Here is a 25,491-nt window from a genome sequence, read left to right as displayed (position 1 = left end):
AGATCACGCCCCTTTGGAGTGGATGGCTAGAAACAAAGGGCAGAATGACCGGGTCCTGCGGTGGTTTTTGTCTCTCCAACCCTTCCATTTTCAAACCAAACATAGAAAGGGTTCCGATCAAGGTAATGCGGATTTTCTGTCCCGGTATCCACATTCTCCTCCCATTACAAGAAGGACAGCTAGGGGAAGGGGATGTGATGGAACGGCCCGTAAAACCCTATCTGAGGACCCAATCCCCCCTATCATGCCTTGTCCGACACCCCCGGGACTGAGTTTACCTCACCGAAACGCCAGCACCGAGACAGGACGCCGAGCAACCTCCATCACCAACGAAACCCCGCCCTTCTCTCTTCCACAGGAGCCAACCCGAGCAACAGGAAGGGAGGAACCATATCCAGCTGACCCCGGAAGTCCCGCCCCCCTGGCAGAGTCAGCACAGGATAAAAGCCCGGATTCAGCACAACAAGCTGTCGGAGTTTCGTGGCAGGACCCTCTGGCTGGAGACGGAGAAGGTGACCAGACGTGCGAGGAAGAAGTGTGGACAGAGGAGTGGTGGAGTCCCTTGGAGGTGGCTGGAGAGCGGCCGTAACTCACTGGAGAGTTACGGCGGACCGCGTGAGTGCCTTTTTGCCTCCTTTATCCCTACTCACTAGGAGTTCGTGTTAAAGTCCCTGTATATAAACCCTCTCTGCATAGTCTCACTACCCTTGCACTGTATTATAAGTATATAGCACCTCACTGTATAAAGCCCTTCCGTTACTCGCACACCCCACCCCTGCACCCTCTCTATTACCCAAACCTGTGTTCCTTATTCCCGGTACCTTCCTTTCCCCACTGTCCGTTTCTGACCCCGTTCTTGCACTACCTGGGTGAAGGTGTACAGTTGAGTCTCTCTGTCGACTCGATCAGACTAACGGTCCTTTGTTTCTTTCCTCTCTTCCGGTCCTCCTGGGAGTCTCCCCGTCATCGAAATCTACCCGGACCATCTGCGGACATCACGAAGAGGAAGAAGCGACGCCTCTGTGTTCATCGCCTGGTGCCACACCCTCGACCTGTTGGGACTATCTATACTGTAAATCTAGAATAAAGACCAAATATTGCCCACTACATACGGCCTCCTCGCCTGCTTTTCCGGCCCGCTACACTCACTCCACGACAACTGTTTTTTGTTTTTGCTTGGCTTCTTTAATGGCGTTAATGTAGTATTCCTTTTTAGGTATTTTAATACTAGAAAGATAAAGTTTCCTCTGCTGAATATAGAGGATTCTAGCTGCAGGATCGTAAGTTTTGCGCCACTGACAATCCTTTTTCTTGCAAAGTAAATGGGTTTTGGCTAACTCTAATGAAAACCACAGAGAATTTCTCCTTCCTCTCTTTTCCTTTTCAGGGGAGCGTTTGAATGGAACACGCTCTTTAATTACTTGCTGCATACAGATATGAAACCGTATAGAGTCCTGCACTACTTCTCCCGCCATACTGGGGATCTGGGACTGAATGTTTGGTTTAAGCTTAATACTGTCCTCCACCTCTCTACAGTTTACGTTGACTGCGGGATGTTTACTAATCCTTGATGCTTTTTGGGAGCTGGGTACTTGGATGTGGAAAGGGATTAAGCTATGGTCTGTCCAAATTTGTGGGACAGGAGTCTGAGTCTCTAGGAAAGGAAAATTTGAACATACCCCATCCAGAGTATGTCCTGCTTGGTGTGTGGACTGAGTTACCTTTTGGTGTAGGTCAAAAATCTCTAGAGTCTGATAGAAATTAAGCGCCTGCATATCGGATTTAGATTCCAACTGGAGGTTAAAATCTCCCAGCAGAGTAAAATGAGGATAACGGAGCAGGAGCTGCACCCTAGAGAGTCACTCAGAGATTCTAGGAACATGGTTGCGTTCCCCGGGGGGCGGTATATTAAGCCTCCTGAGAAAGAAGCTTGATAGTGAAGCCAAGTCCTTCTGCTCCTTTCGGGGGGCCTAAATTGAAGGTGTGACACTTCATGTGGTTTCTCAGCACCACACCCACACCTCCTCCTCTCCCCTTCAATCTGTCCTTCCTGAAGATGGTATAGCCAGGAGGAAGGGCTATTGTTAGGTCTGGGTTACTGCTTTCGTTTAGCCAGGTCTCAGTTATGAGAAGGCAGTCCAGGTCAAGGTCAAGGATTAGGTCATTAATATCTTGGCTATGACGGCACAAGGAACGCACGTTAATCAGCCCACCTTTGAAGTCTAAATTACCGGCACGAATGTAGTCTAAATGGACCTTCGTCTCGACTGAGGACCAAGGCGAGGTCCAACTACAGAACCTGCATGAAAACAGCCCCATTATCTCTACGATTTCAATGTCACAAGGACAGGCATTTGCAGTATTAAGACCACAAATGTCGCCTACCTGATAAGTTTGCATTAGGTGCGATTGTCCAGTCTTTCCTGCGCCTGTCGCGGACTTGGCACGGACGGTGCAGATGGGCTCGCCTTTGGCGCGCCTCCGGCGCACCCGCTGCTCCCGCCCGCTGTGCGGACGGGAACCTATGTTCCTTATATGCTGGTGGAGGAGGGTAGGAGGCATCTAAAAGCTGGAGCGCTACCCTACTTTTACCTCATAGATGGCGGCAATCCCTGTGTCCAATCACATCAGCTCCTAATCGTCTGCACGTGGACCAGGGTTCTAGGTGCGGCGAGGGGAAGGGTAATTGTGGATTTAAAAAGTCAAATAAATCTTTAAGAGGCGCAACTGAAACTATCCAAATGATTAAAAAGATAAACAGCCTAACCCCCGGCTTTCCGCCTCATGGGAGAATTGTAGCAACACTAAATCTGTGCGCGCGTGTTAGGGCGCGGATTTTATACCTGGGAGGGCAGGAGGCGTCTCAAAGCTGGAGCGCTACCCTACTTTCACCCTTAAGATGGCGGCAATCCCTGTGTCCAATCGCGTCTGCTCTTAATCGTCTGCGCGTGGACCAGGGTTCTAGGTGCGGCGAGGGGAAGGGTAATTGTGGATTTAAAAAGTCAAATAAGGCGCAACTGAAATTAGCAAAAATTATTAAAAAGATTAACAGCCTAACCCCCGGCTTTCCGCCTCAGGGGAGAATTGTAGCAACACTAAACTAAACTAGATGAGATATACCAAACTTGGATGGCTTGAATTGTGTTGAGAGAGTGATAGCACTTCAGATCAATGAGAAGGGACACTGCCGTATTCAACTTTGGAGGCAGCAATATCTGGGTTTGGTTTGTTGCTGCAAATCATGCACCAAGGTCACAAATTGCATATGTGCTGCAAAATGGATTTTAAAAGCCTGAGGATTGTAGTCAAATAGACAGGCTTCGCCACCCATGACTTGCTGGTTTTGCCTGTACAACAGCCTGCTTGCTTCAGGACCGGTTGAAAAGTGCGTGAATGCCAAAAAATCGTGCGACGTGAAAAGTGAATATCCATCACACGCAGCAGCCAGGACTACAGGAGACTTACTAGGTCTCAGCGGGATTGCCGTCTTGATGAAAGTGTGACTACAGATAGATCCCCCCGTGCCCTGAACCTCTGCCATACACCTTAATTTAGTGTTCTCAAAGTGGGGCCGTAAGTATACCAACACCACTAAGCACTACAACACACCTTAGCGCGTGTGTTGAATATTCACTTTTCACGTGGCACGATTTGTTGCCACTCACGCACTCTTCACCCGGTCCTGACGAAATCCCACTCATCATTTTATCTTGGGCTGAAACATGTAGACCTTTTTTCTGACAACTAAAAGTAAAACACTTTATTAGTTGCGCCATTTGTTTTCAACTGTATCCTGGGCCGCCACTAATAAATACATTTGGCAAGGATTCCCACACATATTTTTAATCTGCACTACACTACTTCACACAAATACACCAAACCAGCTCCGCTGTAATCAGGCGTGTGTGCACAACCGGGGGACCCCCAATGATGATGCATGACACCAACTAGGTCGGTGTGTGAGGGGTCTTTTAAGAAAGCCTAGTGGTTCCCTGGCACTGTTCATCATAACAGTGAGTTCTGATCATTTCCTCCTGAGTGGGTTTGTCCACATTGTTTTTGGTTATTCGGGAAAAGCCAATAGCTCAGCACTTTATGTAGTGGGTCAAGAACAGGTTATTCATTACAGTCTATCATACACTTCTCTGGTAAACATCGTTTACCACGAAGTTTTTACAACGCGGTACCTTTACCACGCATCCCTTACAATGCAAGTCATTACCACGACTTGCGCTGGAGGGCGCTAAAGGATTACAAATAGTAAACTTACTATCCCAACACCTTCCCTAGGGTCCACGGGGACTGGTGTTAGAATAGTAAATTATACTATTCGAAATCCGCGCCCCCAACGCAAGTCGTGGTAACGACTTGCGTTGTAAGGGATGGCTGGTAAAGGGATGCGTTGTGACGGTACGCGTTGTACCGTCATACATCCCACTTCTCTCAATACCAAGCTAACAAAATATTTGATGATAGCACCACAGAAGATGCAAGGAAGTGGAGCCTCTGACTTGTTTTTTTCCATGTACAGAGATAGAGCAGGTTTTAAGCAGTCAAAAATCTAACAAATTGCCAGAGTCTGATAATGTGCCTGTGGTCTTGCATGAGGCCAACTAAGCTTAGGTAACTGTCATGTAATTTTCTTTAATGCAGTAATCACTACTCGGTCTGGCCTAATATCTTGTTGTTGGAAAGCGTTGTCCCAATGCACAAACACACAAGAAGGGCCGCCTCAGAGATCTGGTTAATTATAGGCCTGTGGGTGCAATTGCCAGGTCGACATGGCAGTACCAAACTGCGCACAGACACTGCAGTGGCAGACCTGAGTTACATTTACAGGCTGCTTTTGTGGGTGGCACAATCAGTGCTGCAAGCCCCCTAGCAGCATATGATTCACATGCCCTGGGCAAACACAGTGCACTGTACTAAGGACTGGCTAGTAAATCAAATATGCCCAATATGGAATCACCAATCCATAACACAATATACAGGGAGAGTATATACCCTTCAGCACTGATCAGCAGTGGTAAAGTGCCCAGAGTCATAAAACCAACAAAACAGGTCAGAAACAGAAGGACAAAGAGCAAAAAAAGTATGGATAAACCCGGTAGGTAAACCAGGTCTAACACAACCCCCTTCCAGCCTAAATCCAAAGTAGACTAATCAAATGCTTGATGGACTTCCCTGGTTGAGGCAATAGATCCTAGACCCGGCCCACAACAGCAAGGGCAGGTTCTGGTTCTACGCTTTTCTAAACCCAGTTGGATACCTCTGTCCATACTCTCAGGGCCCACTAAACTAACCCAAGGGGAACCCTTCTCCTCACCTCTGGACAACATCTCCCAACAGCCAGACAGTACCCACATGTCCAACAAAGGGGTGTGGCCCAGTCCACCCATGGGGTTTGACTCCTGTACCCTCCCCAAGGGCCACTCTGTCCACTAGGACAGCAAGCCACAGTGGCACTGACTGTGGTCAGTGATGAGACCCAGGCCTTATGCCTCTCAGGGCTCGCAAACCTCTGTGGCAGCAAGGGGTAGAGGCAGTAGCCCCAGGTGTCTGGCACCCTTTGCCGACTCTCCCTCCTTTCAGGTCAGGGATGACATCCTGACACTGACCCCCCAGCCCAGGGTCTGTACCCTGAGACTGGATAGGGGACTGGGCTGGGCTCTCCCACACCCAGGGCTCTGCGCCCTCCTAGTTGGAGCGGTACCCCCTTCCAGAATTGTCAGGGCAACTGAGCCAGGTGCCCTGCACACTTGCCCACCAGTTCAGGGGTTCCATCCTGCAACTGGGATCCCAGCCTAAGGTCTGTATCCCAAGGCTGGATCTGTGCCTGACAACCAGGACTTCTGGGGAGTACACCTCTCCTCAAGGGAAACACTTCCCTCTGGAGTTGTGCAAGATTCTGCCTGGCACAGGTCTCCAGCCTCCTGTTCACCTGACAAAGCATGAAGACCCCCAGTCCAGAAGTGGCCTCACCGGGGTCAGTTCTGGGGTTCTCTGACTTCAGATCTGGCAATCCCTGAACCACTGGTCCTTCCAATGGGGACTGTGTCCACCCCTCAACCCTATCTCTGGACTCACACACCCTCCCAAATGGAGAGGTGTTGCCAGACACCAGAGCTGGTGGATTGCTAGTTACAGCAGTTTCGGCACCTCAGAACATAGCCCATAGCTTCTCCTCTGAGACTGAACATAGCATACCTACATCCCTCCCATTACTCTGGGGCCTATCTGGGCCACCACAACCTTCAGTATCACCCTTAGATGCTTCTTCAGACCCTCTGGAATCCACAACAAGGTCTGCCTCCAGTGTGAGATCCCTGGGGTTAGAGAACTCACTCTCCACCAGGTGTTGGCATAGCTCTGGAAAACATGGACTTAAAATATGCACTCCAACAATGAATCGCATGACCCTACACAGGTGTTAACCAAGCTACCTTTTTTTCCTCACCATCCAGTGCCTCTCACAAGTAACCCACATCACTCTACTGAGATTAGCAAGACAGTGTCTGACTGTCTATGTCCCTCAACCCACACTCTTCTGGGTGGTCTCCCAACTCACAGACCAGGACTTCTACCATGGGGGAACCCCTCTCCCTGCACCTCTCATCTAGAGTCAGGAGATTGTCCCTCCCACCACTAGAATATTATTCCCTGTGCCAGTTTCCCAATCCACTTCAGGGAAAATGCACACCACTAGACCCACCTCATAAACCTAAACTCCCTGGTGTATGTCAACCCCTCCTTCAAGTCAGGCACCACATCTCTGGGTGTGTGTACTTCTTCCTCACTACTAGATAACAGTTTTCTGCTGTCACCATCTGAGCTGGACGCAACCTTTAACCTAGCCAAGCTCACTCCCTGGGCTACACACATTTCTTTTTTTAAGGCCCTATTTGTCTCAGCCCTCTCGAGCTCCTCATCAAGCTCTCTCAGTCTCTGCTCAAAAGCCAGAAGCCATTGAATTTTTTCTGTTTCTCCCACACTTTTAGAGACATCCTCCTCCTCAGACTCATCTGGTAGTGTTAGCCTCAAGCAGGGTAGCTCATACTGAAATAGGGCTGCCTTTTGATCCTTCATGGACCTTCCCTTTACAGGCAGTCCCCTTTCCTTGCAGAACACACGTAGCACCCTCATCGGATGGATGAACATGTGCCAGAAGTCAAATTCCATTTTCTCAAGACTTCACAGATGCAACAACTATCCAGAGTCTCAGTGTCAAAAATACTTCCAGGAGGACACCAGAAAACAAAAAAAGCAATATTTGATTGCGTAATGATCTGCACTATACTATTAGTGTACACCAATCATTGTATGTAAGGCTCAAATGCAAGTCCAGATCCTCACCGGTGACCACCAATGTTAGAAATCAGGGTCTCCAGTTGGCAGAGGTAGGTACCTTTGTCCAAATAGGGACCCTTGCTTCTAGTCAGGGTAAAGGGAATACACTTCTAAAATAACCCCTGATCACCCCATTGGTAGCTTGGTACACACAGACAGGCTTAGCTCAGAGGCAGTGTGTAAAGCGTTTGTGAACCACATACAGTAATACAGGGAAAACACTACAAATGGACACCACACGAGTTTAGAAAAAAAAGTAGTCTTTATCTAAACCAAACAAGAGCAAACAACAAAAATCCACAATACAGTATTAAAAATATGACTTTCAAATGGTAGAAATAGTTCAGTTGAAAGCAAACTGCAGATGCAACACTTTTCACACAAAGTACCTTGGATGTGTCACCCACACAAACAAAAAGGGTCGCAGGGAAGGTGATGCATCGGTTCCTTACACTCAGATAAGGCGATGCGTTGGTTCCTTGTTCCGGGGGAGGTAATGTGTCAGTTCCTGACTGCTGTGCAGGGGAGGTGATGAGTTGGTTCCTTACCATAGAGGAGGTGATGCGTTGGTTTCCTATTGAATGAAAAGATGATGCGTTAGTTTCCTACTACATCCCCCAATGATGCAACAGACCTGATGCCTCGATGCGATGCAAGGATTCGTGAGGATGCATTTGTTCTTGCAGCAGCACAGCAGAGCATGTGTCAGAAGCAGTACAGTGATCTCTGACTTCGGAAATCGGTGCACTTGATGCAGTGTGCAGTGATTTCTCGAGCTGCGGACAGGCGCTGTAAATATTTTCTCGGCGATGAGTCGGAAACAGCTGCAGATGCATGACGCTTCTCAAAGTTGCGTTACTTTTCCAGCTCTCAGCGGCAAACAGCCTCCAGAGGTCCAAAACAACAGCAAGCGCCTCTTAGCAGGTCAAGACTCCCAGCAAGGAAGTTCAGGGGGGCTGGTGATGTAGTCTTTGTGTCCCTGAGACTTCAGAACAAGGGGAAAGTTCTTCTTCAAGACCTTGGAGACCTTCCTCAAGCAGAGGACACCGCAAAAAACAAAGTCCTTTTCTTCCTTTTCCTTGGCAGAAAGTAGCCACTGCAGGCCAACCCCAGAGACAACAAACAGCATGGGGGAAGCATTCCTCCTCAGTTTCTTCAGCTTTTCTGTTTGACAAACGTTCCTCTTGATTCCTAGAAGTGATCTAAAGTTCTGGGGTCTGGCCCCAATATTTATACAGCAAAATCCTTTGTTCTCTAGTGGCAGAGAAGCTCTTGGCTCAACCAAAACCAGGCCTGTCGGCTTTGATGCAGCTCCCTGGCAGGAGGAGGAAACAGCATTGTATAAGGCAGAAAGTGCCCATTCAGGTGCAAAGGAAATCTCCCCCCACCACCCTAAATGCAGACCGGGCCTACTCAGGTGCTTGTGAGAACTCCTCCCCTACTTTGAATGCAGAACAGGTCTATTCAGCCCAACCCTAACTCATTCAGGAAAGGCATGACCCATATCAACACCCCCTCGGATGGCAATCTGAGATAGTGCCCCTCACCAGGCTCTGTCACTCCAAAGTCAGACAGTTAATGCACAAACCAGAAGAGGCCCCACAGGATGGCTAAGCAAGAAAATACCTAATTTCCCAAAGTGGTATTTTCAAACCCAGAATGTAAAAAATCACCCTCACTAATAGATGCATCTTAGCATTCTGAGTTCAGGCACAATAGCAAGATCAGAGCTGCACCACATGAGAAGCACAAAAAAAATGTAATTTATACAATAGAATAATTCATCGTTTGATAATAACAATTTCACTACAGTCCGGTTGTGTTTCTTCCTTTATTGTTGCGTTGTGTAATATGGATAACAATATCAGCCAAAGTATTTCGTCCAGTAAACATTGGACTTCTTCAGGGCAGAAAAAATGTAAAACATCACAATACAAGTCCAGTTATCTCATCCAGTGGTCAAAAATTCATCCCTCGGTGTACGAGCCAAAGTGTGGCATCTGTATAGTATGCAGGTCAATGGCTGCCTTCATGCACTTAGCAATTAGATACAATATCTAAAAGTCGATATGTATCTTTCATGAGTGTATGGACCTTACAAATGGAAATAAATGCTGTTGCAAAGCCATCTTGTGGCCTGGGCACTCCCCAACATTTTGCTGACTGACATTGGTGGTAACTGACTCTGACTGACCCTGGGCCCTACACAATGGTATGGCGGGGTACCCCTGTGATTGGCATGCTCTAGCCTATAGGCCCCTAGTATATAATAGGGCAGGGGGATTGAAACTACCTAGAAGTCGCTAGTACCCTAGGGCATGACAGTTTAAAGGCCAGCAGCTCTTTCTGCAATTGAATGTGTGCAGTGCTGAAGCCTGACATCGGTTTAAAAGCAGGCCTGAGTGCCAGGACTGCTTTTAAAAAGTAAATTGTGCCCAAACTCGACTTTGGGCACTTAAAAATGAATAACCTGTGATGTTTTGGCATATTACAAACCACCAGGGTCTTCCCTAGGTGTCCGGGATGGGGGTCAGACATGTATATGGTACACCCCTACAAAATTAGTTTCATATGCCCTGGGTTAAGTGAAATTTCACATTTCACTCCCCACTTTGTGGTAAAGTGCTGCTCAAATCTGACTTTGATGCTAGGAGCACTGTGGAGGGAGAATATGTAACATTTCTAAAGATTCAGAACCCCTAAAGTGTCCCTTAGTGGCACATGGGGTGGGGTTCCTGTAGATATAATACAGGTACTTATAAAATATGTTTTTGTAGGGCTGGAAAATGGCCCAAGTAATTTTTCCCATTGCAAGTCCCCTGTTACAAAGGTTAACATGGTTGGAAGTTATTGATTAATAACTCTTGAAAGGAGAGAGCTAGAAATGCCATTCAAAATTTCCCATAATGGTATTATTGAATCCAACAATATCATATTGTTGAATATCTCCTACCCTAAAGTGTACATACAAGAAGTTATAAGACTTTCTTGTTTGCAAGACCAAATTCAGCCTTCCAGTGGTCTGCCCTGATTGGTCAGAGTTAAGTGGATTGGCCAGGCTGCCTTGAAGAGGTGATAAAGAGCCCCTGGGGTTAACCAGCTCTGCTGGCAGGGCAGTGCGCTGTTCCATAGGAATGCCAGGCCAGGGGGGGGAGTTTCAAACTATGCCCTTCAAAGAGGAGAGCAGAGAACAGTGTCATTTACAACCCTGAACTTTCCACCTTAGGCAGATGGTAGGATTAAGGGAGGTATGAGCAGATGCTAGGGGGAGAGTCTAAGTAAATTAACTATCCTAGGGGTGTATTTTGCTAGCTCTTACCTCCTTGCTGGAAAATCCGCCATTATGGAAGATTTGATGGACTCTGGTACACAATAATGCCAAACTCTACAGGATGTGGTCATATATTACCCTGTTCCCATTGGTCAGAAGTGACCTCCTACTTGACCCAGATAACTTGGAATAAGTATCTGAGAGGGGCAGAGCCCTCCAGATCTGCTGCTTGAAACTTACTGAATCAAGAGGTACCCTGTTGAGAAGTTTTGCTGTGCATAGAATTCTAAGGCCTGACCACTGAAGGCTGCACCATCTGAAACTAAAGCCCTGTGGATTATCTTGCTGAAAAAAGAACTAAAGAGTGGACTCCCTGAAAGCTAAAAGAGCTCATCTGGAACATCACCAGCTAAATCTACACCTTGGAGAACTACCAGTGGATTTTTATGGGGGTTGTACTAGTGGATTGTGGGAACTCAAGTCCTCAACTTTCAAGGACCATCTTGGAGCTTCTAGACCCTTGGAGTGAGTTTGAGACACGTTGGGGAACTTCAGGAAGAGGTTCAAGAAGTTTGGAGAACTTTGAAAAAAATAAACATAGAGGGACCGACTCAACCTGGCCAGCCAGGCCGCCTTCCTTCAACCGCGAACCGGCCAAGCCAACCAGGCTCGTCCAGCTAAAGGCTCCATCGCTCGAACTTCCAGAGATTAACCGGGACTAGGAAAAATCTGAAGCTGATGAGCCCTCACCGGATCCGGCTACATGAGGAGCATCGAGGAAACCTGTGAGAAAAAGCTCCGGAAAAGTTTCTAAGTGCGCTCATAGAAAAGGTGACTAGGAGCAACCTTGAGAGTCAAGCCGCCTGCCTTTGATCGCGTGCCGGCCTGGATTCCTGGGTTGCCCTGCTGAAGAGTTACAGGAAATTTTTCTAAGTCCGCTCCAGGGAAGTTGACCGGGTACTCTTCGAAAGGTAAGCCGGCCAACCCTAACCGGATCAGGACTAGCTGGGAGCTTTGAGGGCCCTCGGGAAGAAAAGCTCCAGAAAAGTTTCAAAGTGTGTAGGTAGAAACTGAGAACGGGACCTGCGGCGAGCTGTAGCCGTGCGGGGCTCCATCGCGCCCGGCCTGAAACGTTTAGTTTGGCCCGGTGTATCGCGGGCAGGTATCACAATATGGTGCTATAATATTCCAAGTGCTATATTTTGCTAAATCTTTAAAAATTCATAACTCAGGTTCCCTACTTTGGATTTTTTGTCATTTTGGTGTCATTTTAAAGATAAAAATATTTACCATTTTTATAAATTGATATTCAGATTTCTATTATATGTTGTGTCATAATTATTTAGTGAATTGATGGTTTTAAATGCTTTACATACCTGTCTTTGATGTTAAGCCTGTCTGCTCGCAGTCAAGTTACCAAGGGTTGAGCATATGAATAATTTTCTAAGACCTATGCTGAGTCTTACTATGCGTTAGTGGCCTTATTGCCAGTGGTGGACCTACATTTGTTGCTAACAACAGCCCGCTTTCCAAAAACCACCTTGCCGAATACACTGCGATGGGTGTCAGTACAGTAGGGAAAACCAGCTAGGGAGCACACCATCCACTTGGATGAAGCTAATACATCAGGGCATGTCCTACCTTTCAAATACACTGCACCTTGCCCACAGAGGTGCCTTGGGCCTACCTTAGGGGTAAATAACATGTGAGAAAAGGGAAGGTTAGGACCTGGCAAGTAGGTGCACTTGCCCGGTCGACATGGCAGTACCAAACTGTGCACACACACTGCAATTGCAGAAATGAGTTACATTTACATGCTGCTTCTGTGTTGTGGCACAATCAGTGCTTCAAGCCCCATAGCAGCATTTGATTTACAGGTCCTGGGCATACACGGTGCACTGTACTAGAGACTGACTAGTAAATCAAATATGCCAATCATGGAATCACCAATTCATTACACAATTTACAGGGAGAGAATATACACTTTAGTACTGATCAACAGTGGTAAAATGCCCAGAGTCATAAAAAAACCCCAGAAAAGGTCAGAAACAGAAGGCCAAAAAGCAAAACGTCTAGCGATAAACCCGCTGGATAAGCCAGGTCTAACAAGCAGATTAGGGATTAAGAATCAATAATTGAAGATTTAGTTTTTTTTGAAAGAGTAGCTGCGCAACGAGAGTGAGTACAAAAAGTTAGAAATTTGAAATGGTTCAGTACTGGAGGAATGAGAGAACCAGAGAAGCTACTCAGAGACAGATGCAGTCGCAGAGGTTTCATCTCATTCAGAGATGTTTGTCATAAAGTGTGAGGTTAATGTTGTACCACTATACATTTCTGACTACAGTTCTAGGCTTACCTTGATGGAAATCCTTAACTTCCATATGTTCAAAGCTGAAAAGATTCAGCTCGGCCAACTACCAAGCAAAAGACAGCTTGCATTTGTGGGTCAAACTGAGTGAATTTCAATCAACGCTCACATCAGCACTGTCAAACCTTCTCTAGCCTAACACCCTGGTTCCTTCCAACATCTATTTATTGTACAATATTCACTTTTTCCTTGCAGATCCACACAATTCCATGCACCTCACTCACTTCCATTCCATTTTAGGTCTCGGCTAGGCAGGGCATGTGCTGTCTCGTCGATAGAGGCTGTATACAGTATTGTGGGGGGCAGCTCCACCCACTTTACGTCTATGTTTTTCATTGGCTTCAATCTTAAATGCTGCATTTTGATTCCTTTTCATGTTGTTAGTTCCTCCTCCTGACGGCCACGGTGTAATTTATAGCCTTCCCTGGCTATTGGCCCCTTTACTCCAAAACTATTTATGCCCCTATGTCCCCCCTCCTCTCCTGCAGTCTATGACTTTGTGCCCCCTCCTTCAGCCCCCCGCACTCCTGTTCATGCCTTCCTGGACCCCCACCCTCCCATTTCCAATGCAATAGGTTCCGCTTAAAAAAGCGTCCTATTGCATTAAGAAGTGCTTGTTTGGCGTGTGATTGGTGGGTCAATTCGCACTCTTTTGTCTCGCACTTTGCCTGACCTGTCCAGAGCAGCATACGTCTTCCAGCAGCCGCTAAAAAACAGACGCTCCTGGGCATGAACAGGAAGGTGTTTAACAGGAGAGCCGGAAGAGAAGCAAGCTGCTAATTTCTGAGTGACTGAGAACTGTCACAAGAGGTAACGATGTCCCCCGAAGGTCCCTGCTATGACCAGTTTACAGTTATTTTACTCTGCAGCGTCACCTTCCTCTCCGCCTCCACCCGAGCCACGAATGCCTGCTTAGAGTAAGCTGGGATTGAGGAATGCAGAGGGAAACATTCCAAATCCAGCGGGGTTAAGACTTTAAAACTAACACTTTGCAACTGTGCAAATCCCCCGCTGCAAGTGAAGTCCTGACTGGTCAGGAGGGGCTGCTGGCAAGAGGAGATGTGAAGAGGACGAGTCAGAGAGTTAACGTTCTGTGACATGAAATGCAAGAATTCAACATTAAATAGGAGGTTAAAAGAAATCTATGCCTTTTTAATTTTAGTTGTTCTACTTCCTGTGCCTGCTCCCCCCTCCAGCAGTCCGTACCTTCTCCCTCTACCCCCCAAACCCCCAGCACTCTCAATGTAATTGAGAGCTTACGCGCAATAGGGCCAGGGTTCAAGTTTTCTCTACCTTTGTTGTATTCACTCGTATTCTCTGAAGTATATTTCGGTTTGCTAAGTTAAATGCGCAGCTAATTTTCAGTTTCCAATGTCAAGGGCGCATCGCATACCTGAATAACAAGTGATCATTTCCTGTGGTGCGCGTTCCAAGAACCTGGGGGCATATTACCAAGGGCCTTATCGTCGCTTTAGCGGGAATTTTTCCCGCTAAAGCAGCGATAATTTTATCGCCCTATTACCTAGCTGTCGCTAACACCAGTTAGCGACAGCTAGTAGGCGATAGCAATCATCTTGGGGCCCGCTTTGCATGTCAGCGATATTTATCGCTAATGACATGCAAAGTGGGCGTGCCAAGATGTTAGCGACTGTAAGCAGTCGCTAACATCGCTATCTCCTATTACCTACAATGGCGTACTTTTGGAAATAATCGCGCTAAGCGCGAATATCTCCAAAAGCTTACTCCTGCCCAGAGCAATTCTTAGCCATGTTATCCAATGGTAGGTGGATAACATGGCTAAGAGCATTAGCTCGGTAATGCATGAATATTGCTGACTTTTAAGCGATATTCATGCATTTCGGACGATTTTTATCGCTTTTGAGATAAACCTTGAAAATAGCAAGATTTATCTGCAATAAAAATCGTCGGAGCTCGGCGATAATAATATTGCCGCTAACCGTGTTAAGCGAGGATTATCGCTTGACCTTGGTAATAGGCCCCCTGGTTCCATCACACGGTGCTTCTGACCGCCAATAGGAATCAGATATGCACCGTAATAACTCATATCACTTACAAATTGTTGTGTAATGTCATCTGATCGCTACTTTTGAATTACGGGACTTTTAGTCCTAGTCTTAATGCAGAGTTAAATAAGACTGCAAGTCTCAGAATTTAAAGGAAGATCCTGGGCTGGCTAACTAGACACGGATGGACCTAGGAAACTTGACAGTCATACAAAATGTTAATTTACATAAGCACTTTTAAGGTTTCAGACACTATTTTTTTAAATGAGAACAAACGTAGTGAGGGGGTTTACTACTGGCGGTGACAGTGAGTCTTGGACAGGACAGCATAGAGTCAAAGAATCCTGGACAAGTTACAGATAAACTCATGACTGACCTCCGAGCTCCTTATCTTAACCACACAGAGGCCAACATCCTCTCCGCTATAAACCGTGATGTCATTCCTCAGAGAGTTAGCTTTCTTACATGTTTTGTCCTGAAAACTACATTTTAGCAAGATGAGGCGTGAACAATGGTACAGGCAGGCCACTTGTTGTGGGGGAGAAAGTCTTGTGATGTGCATGCATCGCTCCCTCACCCATAAGTGGAAAACATGAGCTAAACATCACTTTTTAACTATTTAGGTCCCTGTCTGACTGCGGCATAGATTAACATGTTACTGAGGTACCTAGAGGCTTTCATGATTAGTTTGTCTATTACTTGTTTGCTGCAAATATCCAAAAGCACCTGTCGTGTATACATCCTTGCTAATTAGACCCTGCCAACCAATACCACATTTCAAAAATCTATTTTACCAAAAAGTTGCTTAAGTGGATGCTCAGAATCCCATCACTTTCTGCATCTATTTCAGACAAGCTTTCTCCAAGGGCACGAATCAGAGTCAGTCCTAGTGGCTGTCACGGGCGGCCTGAGAATTATGCTGGATGTTTCCTCCATCTATCTCCTGGTCATGCTGGACCTGTTCGTAGCATTCTTTACTGTCAGGTCACTTTGTTGAGCAGACTCCAAAAATCAGCACCTGGTGACATCGTAGTAGAATGGATTGTGGCACTTCTGGCACAGAGGTTGCACAGTATCTCTGGAATAGCCTATATTAATGCCCAGTCTTACCTAATACATGTGCTTTCTTTATGCTTACATTTGATCATGTGGATACTTAATCTTTGGATTATTTTGAAGCTAAAATCAAGCACGACTACTGATCTAGTCTCAGTTGCAAACTGTGCATTGGCGATCAAAAGCTGGTTGGCTGATCATTGAATAACTCAACCTGTACCTTATCCTAAATGATAAATGCTTCATTCTCTTAGTACTAACAATTATGGACACACAGCATCCTCATGGTTACTAAACTCTCCATTTAGATTGCGTAGATGAAATAGGAGACAATAATGCTGAAAAGAATTCACAAATGCAAATGAACATTCTACAAGACATTTGAATGTCTATGAATGAAACTTGTAAGCATTTCCATTGACGTCTACGAGGGCAGCATCGGCAACCCTGATAACAAACGAAAGCTCTTCGTGGAACCACCCCACCACATGGCTGATCTAAAGTTACTTGAAATAATATCTCCCTATTTACATTAGGTCAAATGATCTTCAAGGCAGGCATTCTACAAACTCAAGACAAAATGAACGTTGATTTTTCCTACCACATCCAGATTCATTGATATTTACCAAGGTGAACCTCTGACACCAATCCAAAAACACAGAAAAGGTTCATGAAAAACGTAGACAAAACAGCAAACTTGTAACCACACAATTTCAACTGATCAAACACGTTGTGGGTATGAAATTCCTCACTATTATAAGTCGTAAAATAAACAAGCATTGCAAATTCAATAGGTCTAGCCTTTCATTAAGTTAAAGCCGTTTGCTTTGCTATACAATACCATTAGCAAGGCAAATTATTATTATTATTATTATTAATATTATTATTGCATTTATTGAGCGCACAGCTACCCGGAGGTTTCCCGGCGCTTGCCTTGGCAAATGGCTTTAACTTTATCAAAGGCGAGACCTAATGCATTTTCAATGCTTGTTCATTATTACCGGTGAGACATTAACCTACAAAGCATATCGGGCATCCATATATGAGGTACCCAGCTAGGTTTCCTCCAGTTAATTAAGATGTTATCATATCATATTCCTATATACCGTTGTATTGGATATTTCACTATGCACCAAAATGATCAAGTTATGTGGAAAAAATGTATTTGCTTCGTTAAAGAAATGAATTAGTAATATCTGCTCAATCAAGGGACTCCAATACATCCAGCCCTTGAACATTCTCTCTTGCGCCACTTAATCAGATGTATTACTTCACTACACTTTGTGCTGTCCTCCGACTTCCAAAAGGGCTTGGCTTTCACTTAATGAAACCTCAAAAACACGCCAAGAAATAGTAATCCGTGTTAAACTTAAATTTTTAAATAAATTGAAAGGATTATTTAATTTGATTGCATGTGAATTGAGTGCATTGCAAGCAATCATCAGAATCTAGCTTCCAAATTAAAATGAATACGTAGGAGGATAATTCATATTCTTGATAGTCTCAGAACCGGATTCATTGAATCAGTAAATGTTTTTTTATGAATGAAAATATACCTGTGCAAAACACGGTAGGTGGTCAGATTTACTGCAGTCTTAAGTGTAGGCTTGGAACAAATATTATATTAATGGAAGTTAGCATTTAAAAAATGCATTTGCAATATTGTAACGCGCATTTTGACATACATTTTTATGGTCCTTAGCCACACAATTTGTTCTTAAATGCTCATCTACTTCAAGTAGAAAAAAAGGTGAAATATGTGCGAAAGGATAACAAAACAAATCTATGTTTGGCAGCATATGAAGGGAAGAGGTTTAAATGTCTAGTTGTGCATTTACCTTAAGCACATAGGCTAATGATTCAATGCTCTGTAGACAATACTGTCATGTAGTTCCTACTAATCTGCAGGCTCTGCACATGGTTTGGACAACATAAACTAAGGGCTTTATGCCTAGACTGATTCTGGATACCCCTGACAGGAAATGCTGGCCTAGACCAGCTAGCTCACAGTGCCACTGCAAACCCCACTAACTTGCCAAGGAGAGAACAGTTTCTGGCAACCACTGTACATGACAACCCTGATTCCTCAGGAATCGTGGAAACAGTACAGAACCTTTCGCTCAGTTACTCGTGCTCCCTGGTTCTCAGGGAAATATACAGAGAATACACAGTGGGACGTTTTCAATAATATTTAGAGAACCAACATTATTCTTGCATAAAATACAAGTGCTGCAATTATTAGAAGACAGAAGCATAAGCACCAAAAGAGTAAACACTAGATAGATTTCTACCATGGTGCTGGAGCAATAGATATAAGCAAGCATATATGCAAAATGGTAATCTAACATTCTCCTGCGATGCAAACCCTACCCTAAATGTCCCTAGAGTGTGTATAGGTGTAGAGCTAAGAATCCCCCGTAGGGAGGATCTAACTCCATTACCTAATGGGAGAGAGTGAATGACCCTGTTATGGTCTCGAGATGGACACCCCTCACGGAATGTCAGACCTGTGTGTGGTGATTTCTCAGCAGGTAGGGACCTTCGGAGTCAGTCGAAGTGCCTCAACTACCAATCCATTGGGATGCCTATTATTTATAATAAAAAGCAGCCTTCATGATTTGTGTGCTAGATTAGTGATGTTATGGATCTGCGGATAGCGCTGTCGCCCCGTGGATGAAAATAGGACAACTTTTGTACCTAGTACATAGAGAGGCTTACTATACATGATGTTCCGGGCATCGTGACAATGTTGTATGAACCTGGATGTATAAACAAAGTAGTTTCAGAGAAACAAATCCAAAATTGTTGTGCATACAAATGTGTGCAAAAGGTCACAGCTGGAATGTTATTTTCTACGACAATGTAAGGAATAAGCTGCCTTGCTACATGGGCCTAACTCAGAAACATAACAATACTGCAGCAGCGGCCCATCCCCTGCCAAAGTGGTAGGGTGGGCCAGATTAGGGAGCTGGGGAGGGGTCGGGGGACAAAATAAGAATAAAAAAATAAAAAATAACTTACCTGGTCCCCACAGCCTCTGCTGTGCACTCCATTGCACTCTTCCTGGTTTGGACAGGCTGCCAGACTGCACTGCAGCCAATCATGATGCTGCATGAAAGCAGCATCAGGATTGGCCTGAGTGCTGGGACTTTGCGCTCCCAGGCAGACTACGAGCCTGTGCCTACTTTCTCCAGCCCCAGACCCCAGCAATGCAGCTGGGGCTGGAGAAAGCTTCACTGCACATAATGATTTGGCCAGTTTAAAACTGATGGCCAGACCCCCATGTGCTGAGAAGGGAAAAGGGAGTGCACTACCTCTCCCCCACTACAGTGGCATCCCTCTGGACCCGCAACCAATATTTGTCAGAGTCCTGGGGGCGGGTCCAGGGAGATTAAAATAAAACAATATTAAAACCTGTTTTATTATTGTTTTATTTATGGGTGGTAAATGCAAAAACAACAGTTGATGGACAGAATGCAGAACAATGTCATACATTCACCCCAGTACAGAGATCTGGGCCTAAATCCATTGTTTTTTTGCTCACCATTCCATTCCAGTTTGAACCCAGCCATATGCAAATCAGTCTTGACCCTGTGCCCCATGGGATCAGTCCAGCCCGAACTGCCGAGCCAGGTCCTCCCTTGACTGGAAACAAGCATCTAAGGACCGGTTTTGGGCTTTCAGCCCTCATCAGCCTGGATAGCTTGACTCCAGTGGCATGGAGAGCACAGGACTCACGTCTGAGCATACCCGTCCCGTTCGGGATGACAAATGCAAAAACAACAGTTGATGGACAGAATGCAGAACAATGTCATACATTCACCTCAGTACAGAGATCTGGGCCTAAATCCATTGTTATTTTGCTCACCATGCCATTCCAGTTTGAACCCAGCCATATGCCAATCAGTCTTGACCCTGTGCCCCATGGGAACAGTCCAGCCCGAACTGCCAAGCCAGGTCCTCCTTGGACTGGAAACAAAAATCCAAGGACCGGTTTTGGGCTTTCAGCCCTCATCAGCCTGGGTAGCTTGACTGCTGTGGCATGGAGAGCACGAGACTCACGTCTGAGCAAACCTGCCCCACTCGGGGTGACAAATGCAAAAACAACAGTTGATGGACAGAATGCAGAACAATGTCATACATTTACCCCAGTACAGAGATCTGGGCCTAAATCTATTGTTTTTTTGCTCACCATGCCATTCCAGTTTGAACCCAGCCATATGCAAATCAGTCTTGACTCTTTCAGCCCTCATCAGCCAGGATAGCTTGACTCCAGTGGCATGGAGATCACAGGACTCACGTCTGGGCATACCCTTCCCACATAGGGTGAACAGCAAAACACACAAGATGATGAACCGAATGTTGCACAATGGCAAAACATCATCTTGTGTGTTTTGCTGTTCACCCTATGTGGGAAGGGTATGCCCAGACGTGGGCCCCGTGCTCACTACGCCACTGGAATCAAGCTATCCTGGTTGAAGACGTCTGATAGCCAGAAACCGGTCCTAGGATGCTTGATTCCGGTCCAGGGAAGACATGGCTTGGCAGTTTCGTTCTGAACTGTTCCCATGTGGCACAGGGTCAAGACTGATTTGCATATGGCCATGTCTGAACTGGGGTGGCTTGGTGAGTAAAATAACAATGGATTAAACCAGGATCTGTGACTGGGGGTGAATGTTTTGCCATTGTGCAAAAGTCTGTCTATCATCTTGTGTGTTTTGTTATTTATTTATCGGTGGTGGCAGGGGGGCAGCGCTCCCCGGCCCAAACGGAGGGGCAGCATTGCAATACAGATAAAGTATTAGTCAAATATGAGAGCTCCACAGAAACTACAAAGTATTCAGTTGTCCTCTAAATGGTTATGTTACGCTTCATATGCACCATTATTCTTTTGACAAGAATCTGATCTGCTGGTTAACTGCATAATATTTCATTATACATTCTAGCGTTTTGGTTGCTCATTTTCATACATTGCTGGCAATATGGAATAGAGTGGGGTCACTATCCACCTCTTCTCCCTTGCGTCTCGTCCACCTGATGTCTGACCAATAATATACAGCATCAATACTGTCCCGGCACTAGGACGCTGTAATCTGAATGATGGGTCGCATTTGTGGATGGAAGGATGGAATTCACTGTGGGCACTTGAAAACACATGGACGGCTTCTGGAATTGATGGTGGTGGCTGCAGCTATCGCCCCTGTTTGTTTCCTGGCTGTGGTGAAGTGAAAGGTACCTGTAAGACTGGGATGGTGATTTTGAAAGACTTCTCAGCCAAAGGTATGACCGCGCAATGCGGCAAAGAGGGTACGCAATGCCTGGTGCCTTTGGCAGCGCCTACGCCGACGGTCTACTAAACTCTGAGAGAGGCAGCCATTGAAAGTAGAATCAGAAGGAAAAACGGGAACTCCAATTAGGTAAGGAGAAAGTAGAGGAGGCTAGGAATAGCTCCCCTAATTGTTAATCTTTTTTCCCCTTCTGCATCTGTGGGATTATGACTAGGAAGTGAGAAAGGTCTGGATGAAATACCGGGCTCTCTGGATTTTGGCCTTCTTGAAAATATTTCAAATAACCCACCCTTTATTACTCCCGGAGCGAAAATAGAGATCCAGGAAAGGCTATCGCAAAATGAGGTGACTGTTCTGGAAGCACCGCCAACGGTGGTGACAACTAATAACAACCTAGAGATGGCATCTAGGGTAGCTGAGGCTATAGTTATGGGCACGAAAAATGGGGAAGGAGGAGACCTGATGTCTTTGGATGTCTGTGCTTTGACAAACAAAAAGCCTGAGAATCAGAATCAAAAGGGAAATATCCCCAAGGGAATATGCTTGACCCCGGATAAAATGGAGACGTTTTATTCACTTACAGACGAGTTTAATATTTGAGATGCAAGCATCTCAGTCTCAAATGTGGAAAGGCCCTCACAGTTAAGCAACAACAGTGCTCATGAAGATGTGACAGGCTTCACCTAGCAGAGAAGATTTGCTACTAAAAGGGGAAAAAGATGAGGGTGGGGGGAAAAACCCGTTGGAGGCTAGTGACAAGGATACCCTGTGGGAATTAAGATGGGACTACTCAGCCCTACAGCTACTGCCTCATGAGCAGAAAGGAGACGAGAAGGATACATTTGATGCCAGTCAGGAGAATTAGCAGGGAGCACAAGGGGCCAGAAAACCTGGGAATCCCTCTCCGATAGTACGCTTGCAATTATTAAAGCACTTTCAGGAGGAAGTGAAGAGCGACAGTCGACAAGCCCGGATTGCTGCCCAAAAATATCAAAATACAGTGAGGAAAATCAGTGAAACATGCACTGACATTGCTGAGAGAATATAATTGGTCAAAAACTAGACAGAAGTCCTTGAAAATGACACAGCTGCTTTGAAGACTCAGGGCTCTTCACAGTAGGGGGTATTGACCGATGTTATGTGGAAGTTGGAAGACTATGAAAGCAGACGACTTTGTGATAATCTAAGATTGTTGGCGGTACCCGAAGGAGTCAGGGGAGGTGACATTAGAAAGTATGTTGTTGCTTGTTGAAGGCGCCCTCCCTGAACTGCCTTCCTGGGACTGGGATAGGAAGTCCAACGCACTCATAGTTTCCCTATGATGATGACAAGAAAGTCCAGCAATGCTCTGTCCAACCACGCACAATGTTAGGGTATTTTGGGAATTTTTTATTACGGCAATCAGTATATAAATTGGCAAGTCCTAATGCCAAATAAGATTTCGAGGAAATATCTTTTTTTATAAACTTGATTTTGCTCATGCTTCAGTGGAAAGAAGATGGCAACTTAGTCAGCTCTTTGCTCCTTTTCAGAAAGTGAGGGCATTGGTGTACCTACAGATTCCTGCCTGGTTGCAAGTGGTGTTTCAGGGAGAGAGTTGCAGTTTTATATCAGAGATGCAAGTCCAGACATATTTTTTATTTTTTTGAAATTTCAAAAACCTCTATTATTTGGTTGCAATTTACAGCACATACAATTCCTTTAACTATCACCATCTTACCATTTACAGTATCTAAGTTGCTTCATATACAGAATCTTAACAAACCGTTTATGTAGAAACTAAACAAGTTCCCCCCCAACCCAGCCCACATAACTGGCAAAGTTTCAGCAATACAGACCATCTGGGGTACGGTGAAGTGTGTGGTATAGCAGTATGCAGGTCTGTAGTCCCAGGTTTATGATTTCATTTGTTGACTAGATCGTACGTACAGTTCTTGAGTATTTAGGGTAGTACAAAATTCATATGATAGGAAAAAACAAGACCTTTTCCCATCAACCCAGGTCCTTCGCCCCTCCATGATTGTCCGCCATAGGGGTTCCAGAGTTACAGCCACATCGGAGAGAGCAGAGGGCGTTCAACCATGTCCTCCTTCACCCGTGTTCCGCTCTCTTCCTCATACCGTTCTTTATCCATCTCCGTCTCTTGTGCTAAGAGGTATGCAGTCAGGGGAGCCCATATATCCTTTTGTCGTGATTTCAGAGGTAAGAGTTCAGCTTAACAATTCAAATGTTCTTGCCAGGTGGTTAAGTCTTGTATCCAGTGTTTGAATTTAGGGTGGCGGCCGCTTCCCCACCTACAGGCAACTCAGCAATTCACAAGAAGAAGGCCCAGCACGAGGAACTTTTTATGTACTGTAATTACACCTTGGGTATTGGCCAAGAGCGCTACTGATGGGGTTGGTTGCATCTGTAACCCTATCATGTGTGACATGCCCTCAAACACCTGCCTCCAGTAGTCCAATACCTGTGGACATTGCCATGCCAAATGTATACAATCCTCCCCCTCCCCTCCATATCTTGCACATTTGGCATCATCCCTCAGGTGAAATTTATGAAGCTTAACAGAAGTATGGTAAAGTCGGTGTAAAATGTATAATGGATGAGTCTCAGCCTACTGTTAGCTGTAACTGTTTCTGTCTGCAGACAACTAAACTCCCATTGCTCATCCGTCAAGGGGACCTCCAGATCCTTATCTCATTCCACCGAGCCGGTGGGGCTCGGGTCAGTGGCGCATTCTGGATGTGTTTGTATAGCAGAGACGTGACGTGCTTGTGGGGTCCGGGCTGCAACAGTGCGTGTAACCGTGGTAGGGTAGTCGGCTCTTTAGGGAATGACCAGGTATCAGTTTTAAACTTTGCTGGAGTCATATGCACATGAATAGGTCCATAGTGGTAGGAGTGTGTGCTCGAAAGGATTGCTCCCTGGAGCGGAACTGTCCTCCGGTATAGAGTCTCCCCAAGTGGTGTATTGGAGACTATCCAGCAGTCTCCGACATATCCCTTCATATGTAACCTGCAGCAGAGGGTGGAGCATTAAAGGCAAGTTGGAGGAATACATCATTGGGGACTGCAATCCGCTAGCAATTCGTTGCAAAGCAGCAATAGTACAGTCTACACTTGATGGGTCCAGTTCCTGATCTTTCATTGCAATGAACAGGTAGCCAGATGGTGTGGTCGGGCCATGTACCCATCCTCAACTGCCAGGTGTGGCATAAACAGGCGTGGATGAAACCAGTAATCAGCAAAGTTTGCCTGGGTGCAATAGTAGTAGTATTCAGAATTAGGGACTTCTAACCCTCCTTGGTGATACGGTAACATAAGTGTTGCAAGGTTAATCGTGCTAGTTTCACTCCCCTTATGAGTCATGTTAGTTGCGTTTTGAACGTGTTAAAGAAAGACCTCCAAGGGTGATAGGGTATATTAATATATAGGTATAGAAATTTCGGCAGCAGGACTATCTTAATGAGTGATATTCTCCCTGCCATCGAGAGTGGTAGTTGCACCCACCGGGTAATGCTGTCCGTCATCTTATCACTTGCAGTCCTATAATTTGTATGCATAAGTGCATCTTTGTCCCTAGTTATGTGTATACCCAGGTATTTAATGTTGTCATTCTTCCATATTAAAGGGTAGTCAAGTTGGTGTGGGACGGTCTTGTTCGTTAGAGGGAAGATTGCAGACTTAGTCCAGTTTATTTGTATCCCAAAGGTGGCCCCGAATGTAGTAATTTCCTGCAGTACCGGATTTACATTTTCTTGCATTTTTTTGATGTATAAGGTCATATTGTCTGCATACAGTGAAATAAACATGTCAGGGACTGTCCGGGACTATGTTGGGAACACAGTCAGGGACTTGGGCAAGGACTGAGAACTGGGTAGAAAACGTACACAGTAAGAGGAGTACAGCGCTGCCCAGGATCATACAGGGAGTCTGAGGAGAAAAAGGGATCCAAAGGGAAGCCTGCACAAGTGAACACGATGGGCAAGACTCAGAAAGGAAGGGCACTCACAAGGCAATTTAGCATTCAGAATAACTACACCCAGGACGAATGTGCAAGACATATATATATAATACAACATTAACAACAAAGGGGAGTGTGGGGTAAAGCACTCAGGAGCTCCACGTGATAAGTGTGAAG

This window comes from Lissotriton vulgaris, chromosome 6 (genome assembly GCF_964263255.1).
Source record: "Lissotriton vulgaris chromosome 6, aLisVul1.2, whole genome shotgun sequence".
NCBI classification, from domain to species: Eukaryota; Metazoa; Chordata; class Amphibia; order Caudata; family Salamandridae; genus Lissotriton; species Lissotriton vulgaris.
This window is presented reverse-complemented; position numbering follows the sequence as displayed.